The sequence below is a fragment of the Pleurodeles waltl genome, chromosome 9, assembly GCF_031143425.1.
Source record: "Pleurodeles waltl isolate 20211129_DDA chromosome 9, aPleWal1.hap1.20221129, whole genome shotgun sequence".
NCBI lineage: Eukaryota > Metazoa > Chordata > Amphibia > Caudata > Salamandridae > Pleurodeles > Pleurodeles waltl.
Genome location: NC_090448.1, coordinates 803800381 through 803821237, shown reverse-complemented (window position 1 = coordinate 803821237; position 20857 = coordinate 803800381).

Here is a 20857-nt window from a genome sequence, read left to right as displayed (position 1 = left end):
AAATAGACGTCTTTTTTACACACTCTCTTATATTTGGAAGGAAAACATGTAGAGAAAGATAAGGGGCAATAACACTTGTTTTGCTATTCTATGTTCCCCCAAGTCTCCCGATAAAAATGATACCTCACTTGTGTGGGTAGGCCTAGCGCCCGCGACAGGAAATGCCCCAAAACACAACGTGGACACATCCCATTTTTTCACAAAATACAGAGCTGTTTTTTTGCAAAGTGCCTACCTGTAGATTATGGCCTCTAGCTCAGCTGGCACATAGGGAAACCTACCAAACCTGTACATTTTTGAAAACTAGAGACCTAGGGGAATCCAAGATGGGGTGACTCGCGGGGCTCTGACCAGGTTCTGTTACCCAGAATCCTTTGCAAACCTCAAAAAGTGGCTAAAAAAACAAGTTTTCCTCACATTTCGGTGACAGAAAGTTCTGGAATCGGAGAGGAGCCTCAAATTTCCTTCCACCCAGCATCCCCCCAAGTCTCCCGATAAAAATGATACCTCACTTGTGTGGGTAGGCCTAGCGCCCGCGACAGGAAATGCCCCAAAACACAACGTGGACACATCACAGAAAACAGAGCTGTTTTTTGCAAAGTGCCTACCTGTAGATTTTGACCTCTAGCTCAGCCGGCACCTAGGGAAACCTACCAAATCTGTACATTTTTGAAAACTAGAGACCTAGGGGAATCCAAGATGGGGTGACTCGCGGGGCTCTGACCAGGTTCTGTTACCCAGAATCCTTTGCAAACCTCAAAAAGTGGCTAAAAAAACAAGTTTTCCTCACATTTCGGTGACAGAAAGTTCTGGAATCGGAGAGGAGCCTCAAATTTCCTTCCACCCAGCGTCCCCCCAAGTCTCCCGATAAAAATGATACCTCACTTGTGTGGGTAGGCCTAGCGCCCGCGACAGGAAATGCCCCAAAACACAACGTGGACACATCACAGAAAACAGAGCTGTTTTTTGCAAAGTGCCTACCTGTAGATTTTGGCCTCTAGCTCAGCCGGCACCTAGGGAAACCTACCAAACCTGTACATTTTTGAAAACTAGAGACCTAGGGGAATCCAAGATGGTGTGACTCGCGGGGCTCTGACCAGGTTCTGTTACCCAGAATCCTTTGCAAACCTCAAAAAGTGGCTAAAAAAACAAGTTTTCCTCACATTTCGGTGACAGAAAGTTCTGGAATCTGAGAGGAGCCTCAAATTTCCTTCCACCCAGCGTCCCCCCAAGTCTCCCAATAAAAATGATACCTCACTTGTGTGGGTAGGCCTAGCGCCCGCGACAGGAAATGCCCCAAAACACAACGTGGACACATCACAGAAAACAGAGCTGTTTTTTGCAAAGTGCCTACCTGTAGATTTTGGCCTCTAGCTCAGCCGGCACCTAGGGAAACCTACCAAACCTGTACATTTTTGAAAACTAGAGACCTAGGGGAATCCAGGGAGGGGTGACTTGCGGGGCTCGGACCAGGTTCTGTTACCCAGAATCCTTTGCAAACCTCAAAAAGTGGCTAAAAAAACAAGTTTTCCTCACATTTCGGTGACAGAAAGTTCTGGAATCGGAGAGGAGCCTCAAATTTCCTTCCACCCAGCGTCCCCCCAAGTCTCCCGATAAAAATGATACCTCACTTGTGTGGTTAGGCCTGGTGCCTGCGACAGGAATAGATCACACAACGGTCAATGTTGGTCCTTATGTGAGGCAGCTGTTGACCCTGGGGTGATCCATTCCTGACACAGACACTAGGTGTAGGCATTCAAGTGGGGTAGTGTTTTTATCAGGACAGGTGAGGAGTCACTGGGTGGTAGGAATATTGTGGATCCCAGCATATTCCTGTAGTTCGTGTGACAGAAATGCGAGAAAAATTGAGGTTTTTTTCAACATTTCAGCTTTGCAGGGTATTCTGGGTAAGAAAACTTTGGGGAAGCCACACAAGTCACACCTCTGTGGACTCCCCCGAATGTCTAGTTTCCAGAAATGTTTGGGTTTAGTGTGTTTCTCTATATGGCCGCCGAATCCAGGACCAAAAACACAGGTGCCTGCCTTACAAAACCAGTTTGTTTTGCCATGGATAATTTTGATGTCTCCACAATATGATTTGGGTGGTGGAATTTGGGGCTGAACTAAATTGGGGAGCTCCCAAGAGAGCACTCTCTCTCTGCTTGCCGCCGCATTCACCTGCTCTCTGGGTTGGCCTAACCCACTATTACCCAGTTGCACAAACAGCTTGCGAAGGGACAGCAGGACTGTCCTCATCACCTCCCACATAATGTACTGGAAGAGGAGTTATCGAATGGGACTCCTCTGACTGAAAAATCACTCCCAGAGTCTGCGCCATTGTCCTATCCCTCAGATGCTGTCTCAGTATCTGATGTCTCAGATCCTATGTCAGAGCGGTCCTCTATAACCCGAGTGCAGGCAGCAGTCATCCATCAAGATGCCATCTCTGCTATTGGCTAAACTGTTGCTCTAAAACACTAGCCTACGTAGACAGTCACAAAATCGATGGTGTGTGAGATACGTGCAACAGTAGAGGCCACCTTACCTGCGCTTCTTCCCTCAATCAGCACGTACTTTCAAGACACTCAAAAAACACCTTGTCACATACCATTCGTCACAGTCTTTAGCACCTCCTGCGCCCAGTCCAACAATCATTATTGGTGCTCCCACTCCCTCCTCCTCGGATTCCCTCATTACCACCCAGCAAAAGTGCCCTTCATCTCTCCATAGACTTTGCTAATGTACTCAGCTATTTACATAAAATACAGATTTGCTCTTTGCAGTAGGCATATAAACCTTCTGCGCTTCTTTATGGCACTAAAACTGCCACTAGACAAGTCGGACCCTTTTCCCCCCAGGGAAACCACACACATATTGACAAAAGTGATATATATATGACAGCCAATCACCTGAAACTCAACTCAAGCAAAACCGAAATAATCCTCTTTGGCCCACACAAAAACACCTGGGACCCCTCATGGTGGCCCACCACGCTAGGCCCTGCACCCACCCCCGCCAACCACGCACGCAACCTCAGCATCATCCTAGACTCCTCCCTCTCGATGACCCAACAAATCAACGCTCTCACCTCCTCATGCTTCAACACACTCCGTACACTGAAAAACATTCAAATGGATCCCCACAGAGACCAGAAAAACTGTCACTCACGCACACATCAGCAGCAGGCTTGATTACGGAAACGCCCTCTACGCCGGCACCACTCTAAAACTCAAGCGCAAACTACACGCATCTAGAACTCAGCAGCACGACTCATCCTCGACCTCCGCCGACACGAACACATCTCTCCACACCTCAAATCCCTCCACTGGCTCCCCATTGACAAAAGGATCACCTTCAAGATCCTCATCCTCGCACACAAATCACTCCACAACACAGGCCCTGCCTACCTCAACGAGAGTCACCTTCCACACCCCCACACGAAACGTCCGCTCAGCTGACCTCTCTCTCGCCTCTGTCCCCCGCATCAAACACACCACCACCGGGGGCAGATCCTTCTCCTACCTTGCACCCAAAACCTGGAACGCCCTCACAACCCACCTTCGCAAGACCCAAAACCTACTTCTTTTCAGGAAGGGCCTCAAAACCTGGCTTTTCGAACAGTGAACCTCCCAGCCCCTTTCCCTCCCCCCGCCCCCCCCCCAAGCGCCTTGAGACCCTCACAGGTGAGTAGCACACTTTATAAATCTCTTTGGTATATATAGATCTACCTCTATATATATATATATATATATATATCTACATAGATATATCTATAGATATATCCATGTACATAGATATATCTATCTACATAGATATATAAATATAGATCTATATATAGATCTATTTTTTTTAGTTGTTGTATGGTTTCCTTGGGGGCCAAAATGGCCCCCAGGGAAACCCTACAACATCTAAAAAAAAAATTGCCCCCACAGGGGGTCACCCTGCCCACGGGCGACCCCCTGTCATTTTATTTATTTTTTATTTTTAAGAAAAAAAAACAATCCCCTGGGGGGGGGGGGCGCGATCGCGCCCCCCCCCCCCCCCCCAGGGGGCACCTACCTTTTTTTTTTTTATTAATTATGCCCCCGGGGGGGGCGGCCCGTTTTCCGAGGGGGCCGCCCCCCCAAAGTGAAGTCCCTGGCGTCTAGTGGTGTTTCCTGGCCCCCGATCGCAGCTGTGCTGCGATCGGGGGCCAGGAAACACTTTGAGAAGGCCTCGTAAGAAAGGGGAGACTCTCCCCTTTCTTACGAGGCCTTCTCAAACTGTTTCTGGCCCACGATCGCAGCACAGCTACCCCGGTCGCACAGCTGCGACCGGGGGCCAGGAAACACTTTCAGGAAGGCCTCGTAAGAAAGGGGAGACACTCCCCTTTCTTACGAGGCCTTCCCGAACGTGGGAAAGGCCGTTTTCCCCATCAAAGCAGGAAGCGGCTGCAAGGCTGCTTCCTGCTTTGATGGGGAAAACACCTTTGCAACGTCAGCGCGCCGTGAGGCGCGCTGATGTCACAAAGGGGCGGGTGGGGGGGCGGGGGGAGACACGGAAGCTTCCGTGTCTCCCGGGGGGGGTTTAAAAAAATAAATAAATCCTCGGGTGCGATGCACCCGAGGATTTATTGATACCCTTCCTGGTGTCGGCCACTGGTCATGACCCGCACCAGGGAGGGTGTGTGGGCAAGAGGTTAAGAGCCTAAGGAGTCTCTGCATTGAAAGAGGTTTAGTGGTAGGAAAGAACCCTTCTAGAGAATTTCTGTTTAACATGCTCATTGAGAATGATAAGTCCCTAGCTGGCACTTCATCAGAGAAGTTAGTAGATAGCTCACACTCTGACTCAGGGGAGCCCCTTTAGGGAGGTGTGCAGGGTTCTCTTCCAAATCTGCCCCTTAGCAGACCACATAGCAATGCTTGTAGTAATAGAAGCTCCCATCATAGTAGGGATGTTTTTGTTCCTGAAGGCCAGGTTGTTAGAGTGCAAGCTGTTAGGGACAGGTCTCCCTCTGTTAATTCCAACATATCTTCTGTGTCCAAGCATTCCCAACCCACCCACCATGAAGACAACATGTTAGAAAGGGAACTCAAAAAGTTGAGAGTGGAAGAGACCAGGCTGAAGCTTAAACAGCAACAGCTGGCTCTAGACAGGGAATCCGTAGACCTGGAGAAGGAGAGACAGAGGTTGGGGTTTGGACCCCATGGTGGCAGCAGCAGTATTCCTGATAGGAATCCTGTGAGAGTGCATGATTCCAGGAATCTGCACAAGATAGTTCCCCCTTACAAGGAGGGGGGTGACATTAACAAGTGGTTTGCTGCACTTGAGAGGGCCTGTATGGTACAGGGGGTCCCTCAAAGGCAGTGAGCTGCTATTCTATGGCTATCTTTCAATGGAAAGGGTAGGGATAGGCTCCTTACTGTGAGAGAAAGTGATGCCAATAATTTTGCAGTTTTGGAGGATGCACTCTTGGATGGATTTGGCTTAACCACTGAACAACACAGGATTAAGTTCAGAGACACCAGAAAAGAGTCCTCACAAGACTGGATGGACTTTGTTGACTGTTCAATGAAGGCCTTGGAGGGGTGGTTACATGGCAGTAAAGTTTCTGACTATGAAAGCCTGTACAATCTAATTCTGAGAGAACATATTCTGAATAACTGTGTGTCTGACTTGTTACACCAATATCTAGTGGACTCAGATCTGACCTCTCCCCAAGAATTGGGAAAGAGGGCAGACAAATGGGTCAGAACAAGAGTGAACAGAAAGGTTCATACAGGGAGTGACAAGGATGGCAAGAAGAAGGTTGGTAAGTCTTCTGACAAGGGTGGGGACAAATCTAAAAATGAGTCTTCATCAGGCCCACAAAAACACTCTGGTGGGGGTGGTGGGTCCAAATCCTCTTCAAATCAAATCAAAAAGCCTTGGTGTTATTTATGTAAAGTAAAAGGCCATTACACAACTGATGCCAGTTGTCCAAAGAAAAACACCAAACCTCCCACTACCACAACTCCTACTGCAACCTCTAGTGCCCCTAGTAATAGCAGTGGTGGTGGGAGCAAACCTACCAATAGATAATCCAAGGGAGTAGCTGGGCTCACTTTTGGTAATTTAGTTGGTGTTGGTCTTGTTAGGGAGACCACAGAGGCTGTGCTAGTCTCTGAAGGTGCCATTGATTTGGTCACCTTGGTTGCTTGTCCCCTTAATATGGATAAGTACAAGCAACTTCCCCTAATCAATGGTGTTGAGGTTCAGGCCTACAGGGACACAGGTGCCAGTGTTACCATGGTGATAGAGAAGCTGGTAAACCCTGAACAACACCTGCTTGGTCACCAGTACCAAATGACAGACGCTTATAACAACACTCTTAGCCACCCCATGGCTGTTGTGAATCTCATCTGGGGGAGGGGTGGGGGGGTTACTGGTCCAAATAAAGTTGTGGTTGCTTCAGATTTACCTGTAGACTGTCTACTGGGAAATGATTTAGAGACATCAGCTTGGGCAGAAGTGGAGTTGGAGGCTCATGCAGCAATGCTGGGCATTCCTGGGCATATTTTTGGTTTGACAAGGGTTCAGGCCAAAAAGCAAAAAGGACAGGGTGACTTGGATCCTGGAACAATGGACCAAGTGCTCCCTAAAGCTAGGGGTAGCAAAGGTAAATCCCTACCCACTATCCCTCCCTCTACAGACGATTCACCTTCTGAGGAAGAAGAATTTCCTCCCTGTGCAGAACCTTCACCAGAGGAGCTGGCAGCAGACACTGCTGAGCTTTTGGGTGGAGAGGGGCCTGCCAGGGAAGAGCTGAGTGAGGCACAGCAATCCTGTCCCACATTAGAGGGTCTCAGACAGCAAGCTGTCAAGCAGCAAAATGGGGATGTCAGTGACTCACATAGAGTTTACTGGGAGGACAACCTCTTGTACACAGAGGCAAGGGACCCAAAACCTGAAGCAGCCAGGAGATTGGTCATTCCCCTGCAGTACAGAGAGTTCCTCCTATTTCTGGCACATGACATTCCCTTGGCTGGGCATTTGGGCCAGATTAAAACATGGGAAAGGCTTGTCCCACTGTTTCACTGGCCTAGGATGTCAGAGGACACAAAATATTTTTGTAAGTCTTGCGTGACCTGCCAAGCCAGTGGCAAGACTGGTGGCACTCCAAAGGCTCCCCTTATTCCACTACCTGTGGTTGGGGTTCCCTTTGAAAGGGTAGGGGTTGACATAGTTGGCCCCCTTGACCCTCCTACTGCTTCAGGCAATAGGTGTATCTTGGTGGTAGAGGACCATGCCACAAGATACCCTGAAGCAATTCCTCTAAGGACCACTACAGCACCTGCAGTGGCAAAAGCCCTCCTGGGAATCTTTTCCAGGGTGGGTTTTCCAAAAGAGGTTGTATCAGACAGGGGTAGCAACTTTATGTCTGCATACTTGAAGGCTATGTGGAAGGAATGTGGTGTAAAATACAAATTCACCACACCTTATCATCCACAAACAAATGGACTGGTAGAGAGGTTTAATAAAACTCTCAAAGGAATGATAATGGGATTCCCTGAAAAACTCAGGAGGAGATGGGATGTCCTGTTACCTTGCCTCCTTTTTGCTTACAGGGAGGTACCCCAGAAAGGAGTGGACTTCAGCCCCTTTGAACTCCTATTTGGGCACCCTGTAAGAGGTCCTCTAACACTTGTGAAGGAGGGGTAGGAACAACCTTTAAAAGCTCCTAAGCAAGATATAGTGGACTATGAACTTGGCCCAAGATCCAGAATGGCGGAATACATGAAAAAGGCCAGTAAAAACCTTCAGGCCAGCCAAGATCTCCAAAAGCAATGGCATGACCAGAAGGCTGTTCTGATTCAGTACCAACCAGGACAGAAGGTGTGGGTATTGGAGCCTGTGGCCCCAAGAGCACTCCAAGACAAATGGAGTGGACCCCATCTCATTGTTGAAAAGAAGGGCGAGGTCACCTACTTGGTTGACCTGGGCACTGCCAAGAGTCCCCTTAGGGTGCTCCATGTCAATCGCCTAAAACCCTACTATGACAGGACTGATCTCACCCTGCTCATGGCAACAGATGAGGGACAGGAAGAAGAGAATGACCCTCTCCCTGATCTCTTCTCTTCCACAGAAGAGGATGCTCTAGTGGAAGGTGTAGTTTTGGCAGACTGCCTTACTGCTGAGCAGAAAGACAACTGCATAAATCTCTTAGGTCAGTTTTCTGAACTCTTTTCAACTGTGCCAGGCACCACATATTGGTGTGAGCACACAATTGATACTGGAGACAGCATACCTGTCAAGAGTAAAATCTATAAGCAGCCTGACCATGTCAGGGACTGCATAAAGCAAGAAGTTCAGAACATGCTTGACTTAGGAGTGGTTGAACATTCTGAAAGCCCATGGGCCTCTCCTGTGGTGCTTGTACCAAAGCCTCACTCAAATGATGGAAAAAGGGAGATGAGGTTTTGTGTAGATTACAGAGGTCTCAACCAGGTAACAAAAACTGATGCTCACCCTATACCCAGAGCAGATGAGCTCATAGATACACTGGCATCTGCCAAGTATCTAAGCACCTTTGATTTGACTGCAGGGTATTGGCAGATCAAATTATCAGAGGATGCTAAAGCCAAAACTGCATTTTCAACTATTGGAGGGCACTACCAATTCACAGTAATGCCCTTTGGTTTGGAAAATGCACCTGCCACTTTTCAGAGGTTGGTGAATACAGTCCTGCAAGGGTTGGAGGCTTTTAGTGCAGCATATCGGGACGATATAGCTGTCTTTAGCTCCACCTGGGATGATCACCTGGTCCACCTGTGGAAAGTTTTGGAGGCCCGGCAAAAGGCAGGCCTCACTATCAAGGCTTCAAAGTGCCAGATAGGGCAGGGGAAAGTGGTTTATCTGGGACACCTGGTAGGTGGAGAACAGATTGCACCACTTCAGGGGAAAATCCAGACAATCATGGATTGGGTTCCCCCTACAACACAGACCCAGGTGAGAGCCTTCTTAGGCCTCACTGGGTATTACAGGAGATTCATTAAAAACTATGGCTCCATTGCAGCCCCACTTAATGATCTAAATAGCAAGAAGATGCCTAAAAAGGTATTGTGAACAGCTAGCTGTCAGAAAGCTTTTGAGGAGCTCAAACAGGCCATGTGCACTGCACCTATCCTAAAAAGCCCATGTTACTCCAAGAAATGTATTGTTCAAACTGATGCATCTGAATTAGGGGTAGGGGCAGTCTTATCACAACTAAATTCTGAGGGCCAGGATCAACCTGTTGCTTTTATCAGCAGGAGGTTGACCCCTAGAGAAAAGCGTTGGTCTGCCATAGAGCGGGAGGCCTTTGCTGTGGTCTGGGCACTGAAGAAGTTGAGGCCATGCATGTTTGGCACTCACTTCATTGTTCAGACAGACCACAAACCTCTACTTTGGCTAAAACAAATGAACGGTGAAAACCCTAAATTGTTGAGGTGGTTCATATCTCTACAGGGAATGAACTATACAGTGGAATATAGACCTGTGAGTACCCACTCCAATGCAGATGGACTCTCCAGATATTTCCACTTAGACAATGAAGACTCATCAGGTCATGGCTAGTCTTATTGTCCTTCGTTTGGGGGGGGGGGGGGTTGTGTAGGAAAGTATCATCTTGCCTGGCATGTTACCCCCATATTTCACTGTATATATGTTGTTTTAGTCTATGTGTCACTGGGACCCTGCCAGGCAGGGCCCCAGTGCTCATACGTGTGCCCTGTATGTATTCCCTGTGTGATGACTAACTGTCTCACTGAGGCTCTGATAACCAGAACTTCAGTGGTTATGCTCTCTCTGCTTTCCAAATTGTCACTAACAGGCTAGTGACCAATTTCACCAATTCACATTGGCATACTGGAACACCCTTATAATTCCCTAGTATATGGTACTGAGGTACCCAGGGTATTGGGGTTCCAGGAGATCCCTATGGGCTGCAGCATGTCTTTTGCCACCCATAGGGAGATCTGACAATTCTTACACAGGCCTGCCTATGCAGCCTCAGTGAAATAACGTTCACGTTATTTCACAGCCATTTACCACTGCACTTAAGTAACTTATAAGTCACCTATATGTCTAACCTTCACCTGGTGAAGGTTGGGTGCAAAGTTTCTTAGTGTGTGGGCACCCTGGCACTAGCCAAAGTGCCCCCACATCGTTCTGGGCAAATTCCATGGACTTTGTGAGTGCGGGGACACCATTACACGCGTGCACTATACATAGGTGACTACCTATGTACAGTGTCACAATGGTAACTCTGAACATGGCCATGTAACATGTCTAAGATCATAGAATTGTCACACCAATGCCATTCTGGCATTGGGGAGACAATTCCATGATCACCCGGGTCTCTAGCACAGAGCCTGGGTACTGCCAAACTGCCTTTCCGGGGTCTCCACTGCAGCTGCTGCTGCTGCCAACCCCTCAGACAGGTTTCTGGCCTCCTGGGGTCCAGGCAGCCCTGGCCCAGGAAGGCAGAACAAAGGATTTCCTCAGAGAGAGGGCGTAACACCCTCTCCCTTTGGAAATAGATGTGAAGGCTGGGGAGGAGTAGCCTCCCCCAGCCTCTGGAAATGCTTTGATGGGCACAGATGCTGCCCATATCTGCATAAGCCAGTCTACACCGGTTTAGGGATCCCCCAGCCCTGCTCTGGCGAAAAACTGGACAAAGGAAAGGGGAGTGACCACTCTCCTGACCTGTACCTCCCAGGGGAGGGGCCCAGAGCTCCTCCAGTGTGCCCCAGACCTCTGCCATCTTGGAAACAGAGGTGTTGCTGGCACACTGGACTGCTCTGAGTGGCCAGTGCCATCAGGTGACGTCAGAGACTCATTCTGATAGGCTCATACCTTTCTTACTAGCCTATCCTCCTTCCTAGGTAGCCAAACCTCCTTTTCTGGCTATTTAGGGTCTCTGCTTTAGGGAATTCTTCAGATACCGAATGCAAGAGCTCACCAGAGTTCCTCTGCATCTCTTCACCTTCTGCCAAAGGATCGACCGCTGACTGCTCAGGACGCCTGCAAAACCGCAACAAAGTAGCAAAGACGACTACTGCAACCTTGTATCGCGTCATCCTACCGGCTTTCTCGCCTGTTTCCTGGTGGTGCATGCTCTGGGGGTAGCCTGCCTCCTTCTTTCACCAGGAGCTCTGAAGAAATCTCCTGTGGGTTAACGGAATCTTCCCCCTGCAACCGCAGGCAACAAAAGACTGCATCACCGGTCCTCTGGGTCCCCTCTCAGCACGACGAGTGTGGTCCCTGGAACTCTGCAACTCTGTCCAAGTGACTCACACAGTCCAGTGACTCTTCAGTCCAAGTTTGGTGGAGGTATGTCCTTGCCTCCCCAAGCTAGATTGCATTGCTGGGTACCGCGTGATTTGCAGCTGCTCCGGCTCCTGTGCACTCTTCCAGGATTTCCTTTGTGCACAGCCAAGCCTGGGTCCCCGACACTCTAACCTGCAGTGCACAACCTTCTGAGTTGTCCTTGGGCGTCGTGGGACTCCCTTTTCTGACTTCGGGTGGACTCCGGTTCACTCCTCTTCTAAGTGCCTGATCCGGTACTTCTGCGGGTGCTGCCTGCTTCTGTGAGGGCTCCCTGACTTGCTGGGCGCCCCCTCTGTCTCCTCATCCAAGTGGCGACATCCTGGTCCCTTCTGGGTCACAGCAGCATCCAAAAATCCTAACTGCGACCCTTGCAGCTAGAAAAGGCTTGTTTGCGGTCTGTCTGCGTGGGAACACGTCTGCAAGCTTCTTCACGACGTGGGACATCCATCCTCCAAAGGGGAAGTTCCTAGTCCTCTTCGTTCTTGCAAAACACCAAGCTTCTTCAATCCGGTGGCAGTTTCCTTGCACCCTCAGCTGGCATTTCCTGGGCTCCTGTCCACTCTCGAAACTGTCGCGGCTCTTGGACTTGGTCCCCTTGTCTTACAGGTACTCAGGTCCTGAAATCCACTGTTGTTGCATTGCTGGTGTTGGTTTCCCTTGCAGAATCCCCCTATCACGACTTCTCTGCTCTCTGGGGGTTGTAGGTGCACTTTACACCTACCTTACAGGGTCTTGGAGTGGGCTATTTTTCTAACCCTCACTGTTTTCTTACAGCCCCAGCGACCCCCTACAAGCTCACATAGGTTTGGGGTCCATTCATGGTTGGCATTCCACTTTTGGAGTATATGGTTTGTGTTGCCCCTATACCTATGTGCTCCTATTGCAATCTATTGTAACTTTACACTGCTTGCATTACTTCCTTTTGCTATTACTGCATATTTTTGGTATTGTGTACATATATCTTGTGTATATTTGCCATCCTCATACTGAGGGTACTCACTGAGATACTTTTGGCATATTGTCATAAAAATAAAGTAACTTTATTTTGAGTATATCTGTGTATTGTGTTTTCTTATGATATTGTGCATATGACACCAGTGCTATAGTAGGAGCTTTGCAAGTCTCCTAGTTCAGCCTAAGCTGCTCTGCTATAGCTACCTTCTATCAGCCTAAGCTGCTAGAAAAACCTCTTCTACACTAATAAGGGATAACTGGACCTGGCACGGAGTGTAAGTACCCCGTGGTACCCACTACAAGCCAGGCCAGCCTCCTACAATAGCCAGTATGCAAGTACAACTCCTTCCACTAAGCCATCAGCTCAGTGTTGGAGGAGAGGTCAGGGAGAGGGTCACTCACTTCCTCCTGCCCCTCATCTGCAGCTATGAGTAGGGTCAAATCTGCCCCATCATAGTAGGTTTTAAGGCGATTGACATGAAGTACCCTGAGGGGACTTCTTGCAGTGCCAAGCTCTACCAAATAAGTGACCTCACCCTTTTTTTCCACAATTAGATGTGGTCCATTCCATTTCTCTTGGAGTGCCCTTGGTGCCACAGGTTGCAAAACCAACATCCTTTTGTCCTGGGTGGTACTCAGTCAGGACAGCCTTCTAGTCATGCCATTGTGTTTCACGATATTGACTGGCCTGAAGGTTTTTAGTGGCCTTTTTCATGTACTCAGCCATTCTTGATCTTAGGCCAAGCACATTATCCACAATGTCTTGTTTAGGGGTTTCAAGGGTTGCTCCACCCCACTTTCACAAGAGCAAGGGGACCCCTAACAGGGTGAATGTAGGAAGGTAGCCTCTTTCTAGCCTTGTTACCCCCACTTTTGGCTTGTTTGTGAGTATATGTCAGGGTGTTTTTACTGTCTCACTGGGACCCTGCTAGCCAGGGCCCCAGTGCTCACAGTGGAAACCCTATCTTGTCAGTGTGTTTGATATGTGTCACTGGGATCCTGCTAGCCAGGACCCCAGTGCTCATAGTTTGTGGCCTATATGTGTTCCCTGTGTGGTGCCTAACTGTATCACTGAGGCTCTGCTAACCAGAACCTCAATGTTTATGCTCTCTCTGCTTTTTAAATTGTCACTGCAGGCTAGTTACCATTTACACCAATTCTCATTGGCACACTGGAACACCCTTATAATTCCCTATTATATATAACGTAGGTACCCAGGGTATTAGGGTTCCAAGAGATCCCTATGTGCTGCAGCATTTCTTTTGCCCCCCTATTGGAGCTCAGGCAATTCTGACACAGGACTGCAACTGTTGCCTGAGTAAAATAACGTCCACGTTACTTCACAGCCATTTTACACTGCACTTAAGTAACTTATAAGTCACCTATATGTCTAACCCTCAGTCAGTGAAGGTTAGGTGCAAAGTTACTAAGTGTGAAGGAACCCTGGCACTAGCCAAGGTGCCCCCACATTGTTCAGGGCAATTTCCCCGGACTTTGTGAGTGCAGGGACACCATTACACGCGTGCACTACTTATAGGTCAATACTTATATCTAGCTTCACAATGGTAACTCCGAACATGGCCATGTAACATGTCTAAGATCATGGAATTGTCCCCCCAAAGCCAAATCTGGTATTGGGGTGCCAATCCCATGCATCCCCAGGGCTCCAGCATGGACCCCGGGTACTGCCAAATTAGCTCTCTGGGGTTTTCTCTACAGCTACCGCTACTGCCAACCCTCAGATAGGTTTCTGCCCTCCTGGGGTCTGGGCAGCCCAGTCCCAGGAAGGCAGAACAAAGGATTTCCTCTGAGAGAGGGTGTTACACCCTCTCCCTTTGGAAATAGGTGTTAAGGGCCTGAGAGGAGTAGCCTCTCCTGGCCTCTTGGAATGCTTTGAAGGGCACAGATGGTGCCCTCCTTGCATAAACCAGTCTACACCGGTTCAGGGATCCCCCAGTCCCTGCTCTGGTGCAAAACTGGACAAAGGAAAGGGGAGTGACGACTCCCCTGTCCATCACCACCCCAGGGGTGGTGCCCAGAGCTCCTCCAGTGTGTCCCAAACCTCTGCCATCTTGAATGCAGAGGTGTGAGGGCACAAAGGAGGCCTCTGAGTGGCCAGTGCCAGCAGGTGACGTCAGAGACCCCTCCTGATAGGCTCTTACCTGGTTAGGTAGCCAAAACCTCCTCTGAGGGCTATTTAGGGTCTCTCCTGTGGGTTTCTCTTCAGATAACAAATGCAAGAGCTCACCAGAGTTCCTCTGCATCTCCCTCTTCGACTTCTGCCAAGGATAGACTGCTGACTGCTCCAGGATGCCTGCAAAACCGCAACAAAGTAGCAAGAAAACTACCAGCAACATTGTAGCGCCTAATACTGGCGGCTTTCTCAACTGTTTCCTGGTGGTGCATGCTCTGAGGGCTGTCGCCCTTCACCCTGCACTGGAAGCCAAGAAGAAATCTCCCGTGGGTCGACGTAATCTTCCCCCTGCTAACGCAGGCACCAAACTTTTGCATCACCAGTCCTCTGGGTCCCCTCTCTTCTTGACGAGCGTGGTCGGTGGAACACAGGAGCTGGATCCCAGTGACCCCGACAGTCAAGTGGCCCTTCTGTCCAAATGTGGTGGAGGTACGTCCTTGCCTCCCCACGTCAGGCAGTAATCCTGTGTACTGCGTGATCTGCAGCTGCTAGGGCTTCTGTGCACTTTTGCAAGAATTCCTTCGTGCACAGCACAGCTCAGGTCCCCAGCACTCTCTCCTGCATTGCTCAACTCGCTGAGTTGACCACCGGCTTCGTGGGACCCTTCTTTGTTGTGCTGAGATAGCTCAGATTTCTTGAATGCCTGTTCAAGTGCTTCTGCGAGTGCTGCCTGCTTCTGTGTGGGCTCTCTCTGTTGATGAGCATCCCCTCTGTCTCCTCCTCCAAGGGGAGAGCTCCTGGTCCTTCCTGGGCCCTAGCAGCACCCATTATCTTTAACTGCGACTCTTGCAGCTAGCAAGGCTTGTTTGTGGTCTTTCTGTGTGGAAACAAATCTGCATCCTCCAGTACGCCGTGGGACACCTTCTGACCAAAGGAGAAGTTCCTGGCACATTCCGTTGTTGCAGAATCTTTGGCTTCTTCTGCCCAGAAGCAGCCCTTTTGCACCTTCATCCAGGGTTTAGTGGGCTCCTGCCCCCCTGGATACTTGCGTGACTCTTAGACTTGGTCCCCTTCCTTTGCATGTCCTGAGGTCCAGGAATCCGTCTTCAGTGTTTTGCAGTCATTTGTTGTATTTGCAGAATCCCCTATCTCGACTTTACTGCTTTTCTGGGGTAGTACGCTAACTTTACTCCTACTTTTTAGGTTCTTGGGGTGGGGTATCTTGGACACCCTTAGTGTTTTCTTACACTCCCAGCAACCCTCTACACACTACACCAGGCCTGGGGTCCATTTGTGGTTCACATTGCACTTTTGGAGTATATGGTTTGTGTTGCCCCTAGGCCTATTGCATCCTTTTGTGTCCTATAGTGTTTGCACTATTTTCCTAACAGTTTACTTACCTGGTTTTGATTTGTGTGTATATTTTGTGTATTTTACTTACCTCCTAAGGTAGTATATTCTCTGAGATACTTTTGGCATATTGTCACTAAAATAAAGTACCTTTATTTTTAGTAACTCTGAATATTGTGTTTCTTATGGTATAGTGCTGTATGATATAAGTGGTATAGTAGGAGCTTTGCATGTCTCCTAGTTCAGCCTAAGCTGCTCTGCTATAGCTACCTCTATCAGCTTAAGCTGCGAGAACACTACTAATCTACTAATAAGGGATAACTGGACCTGGCAAATGGTGTAAGTACCACAAGGTACCCACTATTAGCTGGGCCAGCCTCCTACAACACCATACTCCTTCCACATAGCTTTTAAGGATGCAGACATAAAGGGGGTCATTTCAACCCTGGCGGTCAGTGTAAGTGACAGGCAGGCGGTAAAAAAAAATTGAATTCTGACCCTTGCGGAAACCGCCAACAGAGACCGCCACTTTAACACTCCAACCGCCACGGCGGGACAAATAAACAGCGCGGCGGTCACTGCCAACAGACAGGCGGGAGACAATGTACCGCCCACCCTATCACAACCCACCAATCCGCCACCTTTTCCAGGGCGGTAGCCCCGCCGATAAAAACACGGCGGAAACAGCCATTACGAACGGAAAACGCTCACCTCTACACACTCCACAAGGAATCTGGACAGCATGGAACCCGAACTACACATCCTACCAGCTATTGTCTTCCTGCTCCTCTACCCGGAGCACGAACGCCAGCGCAGAAGATAACGGTGAGTACTGCACCTACAACACAGGGGAGGGGGGAGGCAAAAAATTACGGGGACACACATACGCGACACACCCATCCTCACCCTCACCCACAACTACATACACATCAATGCAGAGCAACAACTCAGAGTGACACCCCCAAACCCCCCGGAAGAATGCAAAGACAAAATAAAATGATCATGAAATTTGAAGTATATTGTACGGCTAAGTAAAAAAATATATCAAACATCTATAACTATATATACATATGTAAATTGTCCTGTCCAAATTGGGTATCAGCCATTGTTCGTGGGCCAATGGGCCTAAACACATGGGCAAAGCCCACACAGGATACCCGACTCCAATGGAGAGAACACTGCAGGGGCATCAGATAGCAAAACTACAGGCACCTCAGGGGGAAGGGAAGGGGGAGCACCTCAGCCAGATGAGTCCACGACACCAGATCCACGAGGGGCCTCCATGGCCACTGTTCAGTCCTGGGGAGTGCAAAGCCACAGTCTCACAAGTCTCTACAGTGGGTTGATTGCCCACTGTGCCATCCTGGGGAGTGCAAAGCCACAGTCTCACAAGTCTCTACAGTGGGTGGATTGCCCAGTGTGCCATCCTGGGGAGTGCAAAGCCACAGTCTCACAAGTGGATTACAGACTCCACTGGTTCTGGAGGAGGCATGGTGCCCAGAGTGCTTCGTGCAGCCCTGCCCGACACAGATGCGGGCCTGCCCCTTCTGCCAATGGGCCAGCGGTGCTTGAGACGGCGGTGCCCAGCGGAGCGGTGCTTGAGTTGAAGGGCCCAGCAGAGCGGTGCTTGAGATTGAAGGGCCCAGCGGAGCGGTGCAGAGACGGCGGTGCCCAGCGGAGCGGTGCTTGAGATGAAGGGCCCAGCGGAGCGGTTCTTGACTTGAAGTGCCCTGTACAGCGGTTCTTGAGACGGCGGTGCCCTGTTCAGCGGTTCTTGACTTGAAGGGCCCTGTTCAGCGGTGCTTGACTTGAAGGGCCCTGTTCAGCGGTTCTTGAGACGGCGGTGCCCTGTTCAGCGGTTCTTGACTTGAAGGGCCCTGTTCAGCGGTGCTTGACTTGAAGGGCCCTGTACAGCGGTTCTTGTGATGGCGGTGCCCTGTTCAGCCGTTCTTGACTTGAAGGGCCCTGTACAGCGGTTCTTGAGACGGCGGTGCCCTGTTCAGCGGTTCTTGAGACGGCGGTGCCCTGTTCAGCGGTTCTTGACTTGAAGGGCCCTGTTCAGCGGTGCTTGACTTGAAGGGCCCTGTTCAGCGGTGCTTGGCTTGAAGGGCCCTGTTCAGCGGTGCTTGACATGTGGTCACCAGATCCGGCCATGACATGGATTTCACTCGCCACCTGACATGTGGCTGCCGGGCCCTTCGTGCACATCTGTCTTCTCGCTTGCGGGGCCCTCCTGTGCTGGCGTCCCAGCCCGTGGGTGTCCTCCTGCACACCGGGAATGGGGCTGGTGGGGCCCTCCTGGGCAGCTCCCCTGCTGCCGGACTTGTCGAGCGTGCTGCCCTTGCCACCCTTCCCTGCTCGTCTGTGGCCCTTTCCTCCCTTTGGCGGTGTGTCAGGTGGCACCCCACTTCCTGACGGTGCCAGGGTAGTGCTTTTGGAGCCTGCTGTCTTTGGCCTCTCGCGCCGGGCACTGGCTTTCTTTGCTTTTTTTCAGGGGGTGGGCTGGCCGTCTCTTTACTCCTACCCGAACTAGCTGGCCTTGAAGGTGGTGGACTCCAAAATCCTTGGACTATTGTCTTTGTAGGTCCAGGTTTTCTGGTGGCTGAGGTGCTGATTGGAGTCTTATGAGATGGAGGGGGTGGGTCAGTTGTTGGAAAGAGGTCAAGGTTGGAAAGGAAAATCAATTAAGAAAGACAGGGACGGGTAGTTGTAGTGGGTATGGGAGTGGAGGAAGAGGATGTGGTTGTAGGAGAGTGAAGTCTGGTGTCTTTGGGTGCAGGTGCTTGTGCTGGAGGCTGTCGTGAGGTGGATGGCTGTTGGGTGGGTGGCTGCCTGCGTTTGTGTGGTTTGGAAGAGGGGGTGACAGACACACTGGGAGAGGACACAAGGGACGTGTAAATGGTAGTGGGGGTGGTGATTGCACGTCTGCGGAGTGTTCTGGTGGGTGTGCTGGTGATGGACGTAGTGGCTGAAGATGTTGTGCATGCAAGTGTGAGTGGAGACGTCACAGGGAGGGAGGAGGGAGACAAGGAGGAGGGGGACACAGAGAAGGCAGTGGCTGTTGGCATGTCTGCATGTGGATGTTGCTTGGGTGAATGCTTGTGTGATGTGTGGTGCTTATGTCTGGATGAGCTTCCCTTGGGTGTTGAGGTGTGTGCAGGCTGGTCTGTAGGTGTGTCTGGGATAGGCAGAGGTACAGGGGAGTGGGACTGGCTTGAGGAAGTTGGAGGAGGGAGGCAGGAGACAGGGACAATGGCTGCCGTCAGTGCTGAGGCCAGAGCGTTGAACGATCGCTGATGGGCAGCCTGACCCGAATGAATGCCCTCCAGGTATGCATTACTCCGGTGCACCTCCCTTTCTACACCCTAGATGGCATTCAAAAGGGTAGACTGCCCAACAATGAGCGTCCTCAGGAGGTCAATGACCTCCTCACTGAGGGCAGCAGGGGTAACTGGGGCAGGGCCTGAGGTGCCTGGGGCGAAGGAGATGCCCACCTTCCTGGGTGAGCGGGCACGGGGCGAACGCTGAGGGGCTGCTGGGAGGGCGGAGCTGGTGAGCTGGGTGGCGGCTGTACCTTTTGTTGCGGTGGGCACGGATGTTGCCGCCACCACAAGGGAGCTCCCTTCTGAGGACGTGTCTGTGTTGCTGGTGTCACCACGTGTCCCCGCTGTGGAGCTCCCCTCACCCTCCGTCTCACTGGTGAAATCCGAGTCAGTTGCATGGCCCTCCATGGCCATGTGAGATGCAGCTCCCTCGTGCTCCGATGCCACTTCTCCTCCGCCTGATGATGCTAATGCACACATGAACAGGAAGACCACCAAAAAAGGGGGGGGGGTGGAGAAACAAAGACATGTTGAGTGCATGCATTGGCGACACCGTTGGCGGAGAGGACAGACACAGAAGCCCCCTGCACTACGCCGCGCACTTGGGGTACACTACTCAATCCGTGGGACATGGCCTACAAGCCTATGGACGACAACTCCACACATAGGTGACACAGGGCCATGAATAGCTGTACTAGGCAACCTACAGAGGTGGGGGGCGGGGGCACAGGGCCATGCCTAACGGAGGGGCCTAGCCTACAGAAATCGCCATGGCCTAGGGATACCCACAGCCCTCCTCCCCCACCCAGACACCTCCAATGTGCGCAAAATCAGCAGAATGTGCTTGTACTCACCCCCTTGTGTCTGCTGTGATGTCCTCACGCGCCCATCCAAATCGGGGTAGGCCACCGCCAGGATCCAGGACATCAGGGGGGTCAATTGACGTGTGGCACCCCTCCTACGTTGGGAGGCCATCCCCAGCAGAGCCTCTGCGGTCTTCCTGCTCCCGCGGCGGATGTCCTCCCACCTCTTCCGGCAGTGGGTGCCCCGTCTGTTGTGGACCCCCAGGGTCCGGACGTCCTTGGCGATGGCACGCCAAATGTCGATTTTCTGATGGGCGCTGACCTATGTGACATGTACAGGGGGAGAAAAAAAATAATCATCACCTTCTGCATGCTCGATGTGAGTGTCCCCCCATCCCCACCCTTGCCATGTGACACATGCTCTCATCTGTCGTTTGATGCATGCCTCATTCGCTCCCCTCCCCACCATCTTTCATTCACCCCACTCAACCCAGGCATTGGCCACAAAGCATGGTCCCAGTGTACTTACTTGTTGGTCTGGAGGACCGTAGAGTAGCGCATACTGGGGGAGGACCCCATCCACGAGTTTCTCAAATTCCTCAGAAGTGAAGGCAGGGGCCCTTTCCCCAGTCGCAGCAGCCATTGTCTCTTCCAGACCGAGGTCACAGCAGCACTTGCAGTATAGGTCCTCTCCTGTGGATGATCAGGTATCGAGTGATTAAGCAGATAGAAAATGGCGGTCACGCCCGCTGCGGTGCGTACCGCGAGCGCCGGCGCACATCGTCATTGGCTCCTGAAACCCATAGGGTTCAATGTTAACCAATGCGGCTTTGCGCCGCGGTCTTCGACCGCCTACCGCCACGCTGTGCCACGCCAGCGCATTGACCTCACATCCCACTGTCGTACTTCACAGGTCAGGCAGCCGCCATTTCAAGGGCCCCCATATCTTAATTTCTACTGCGTCA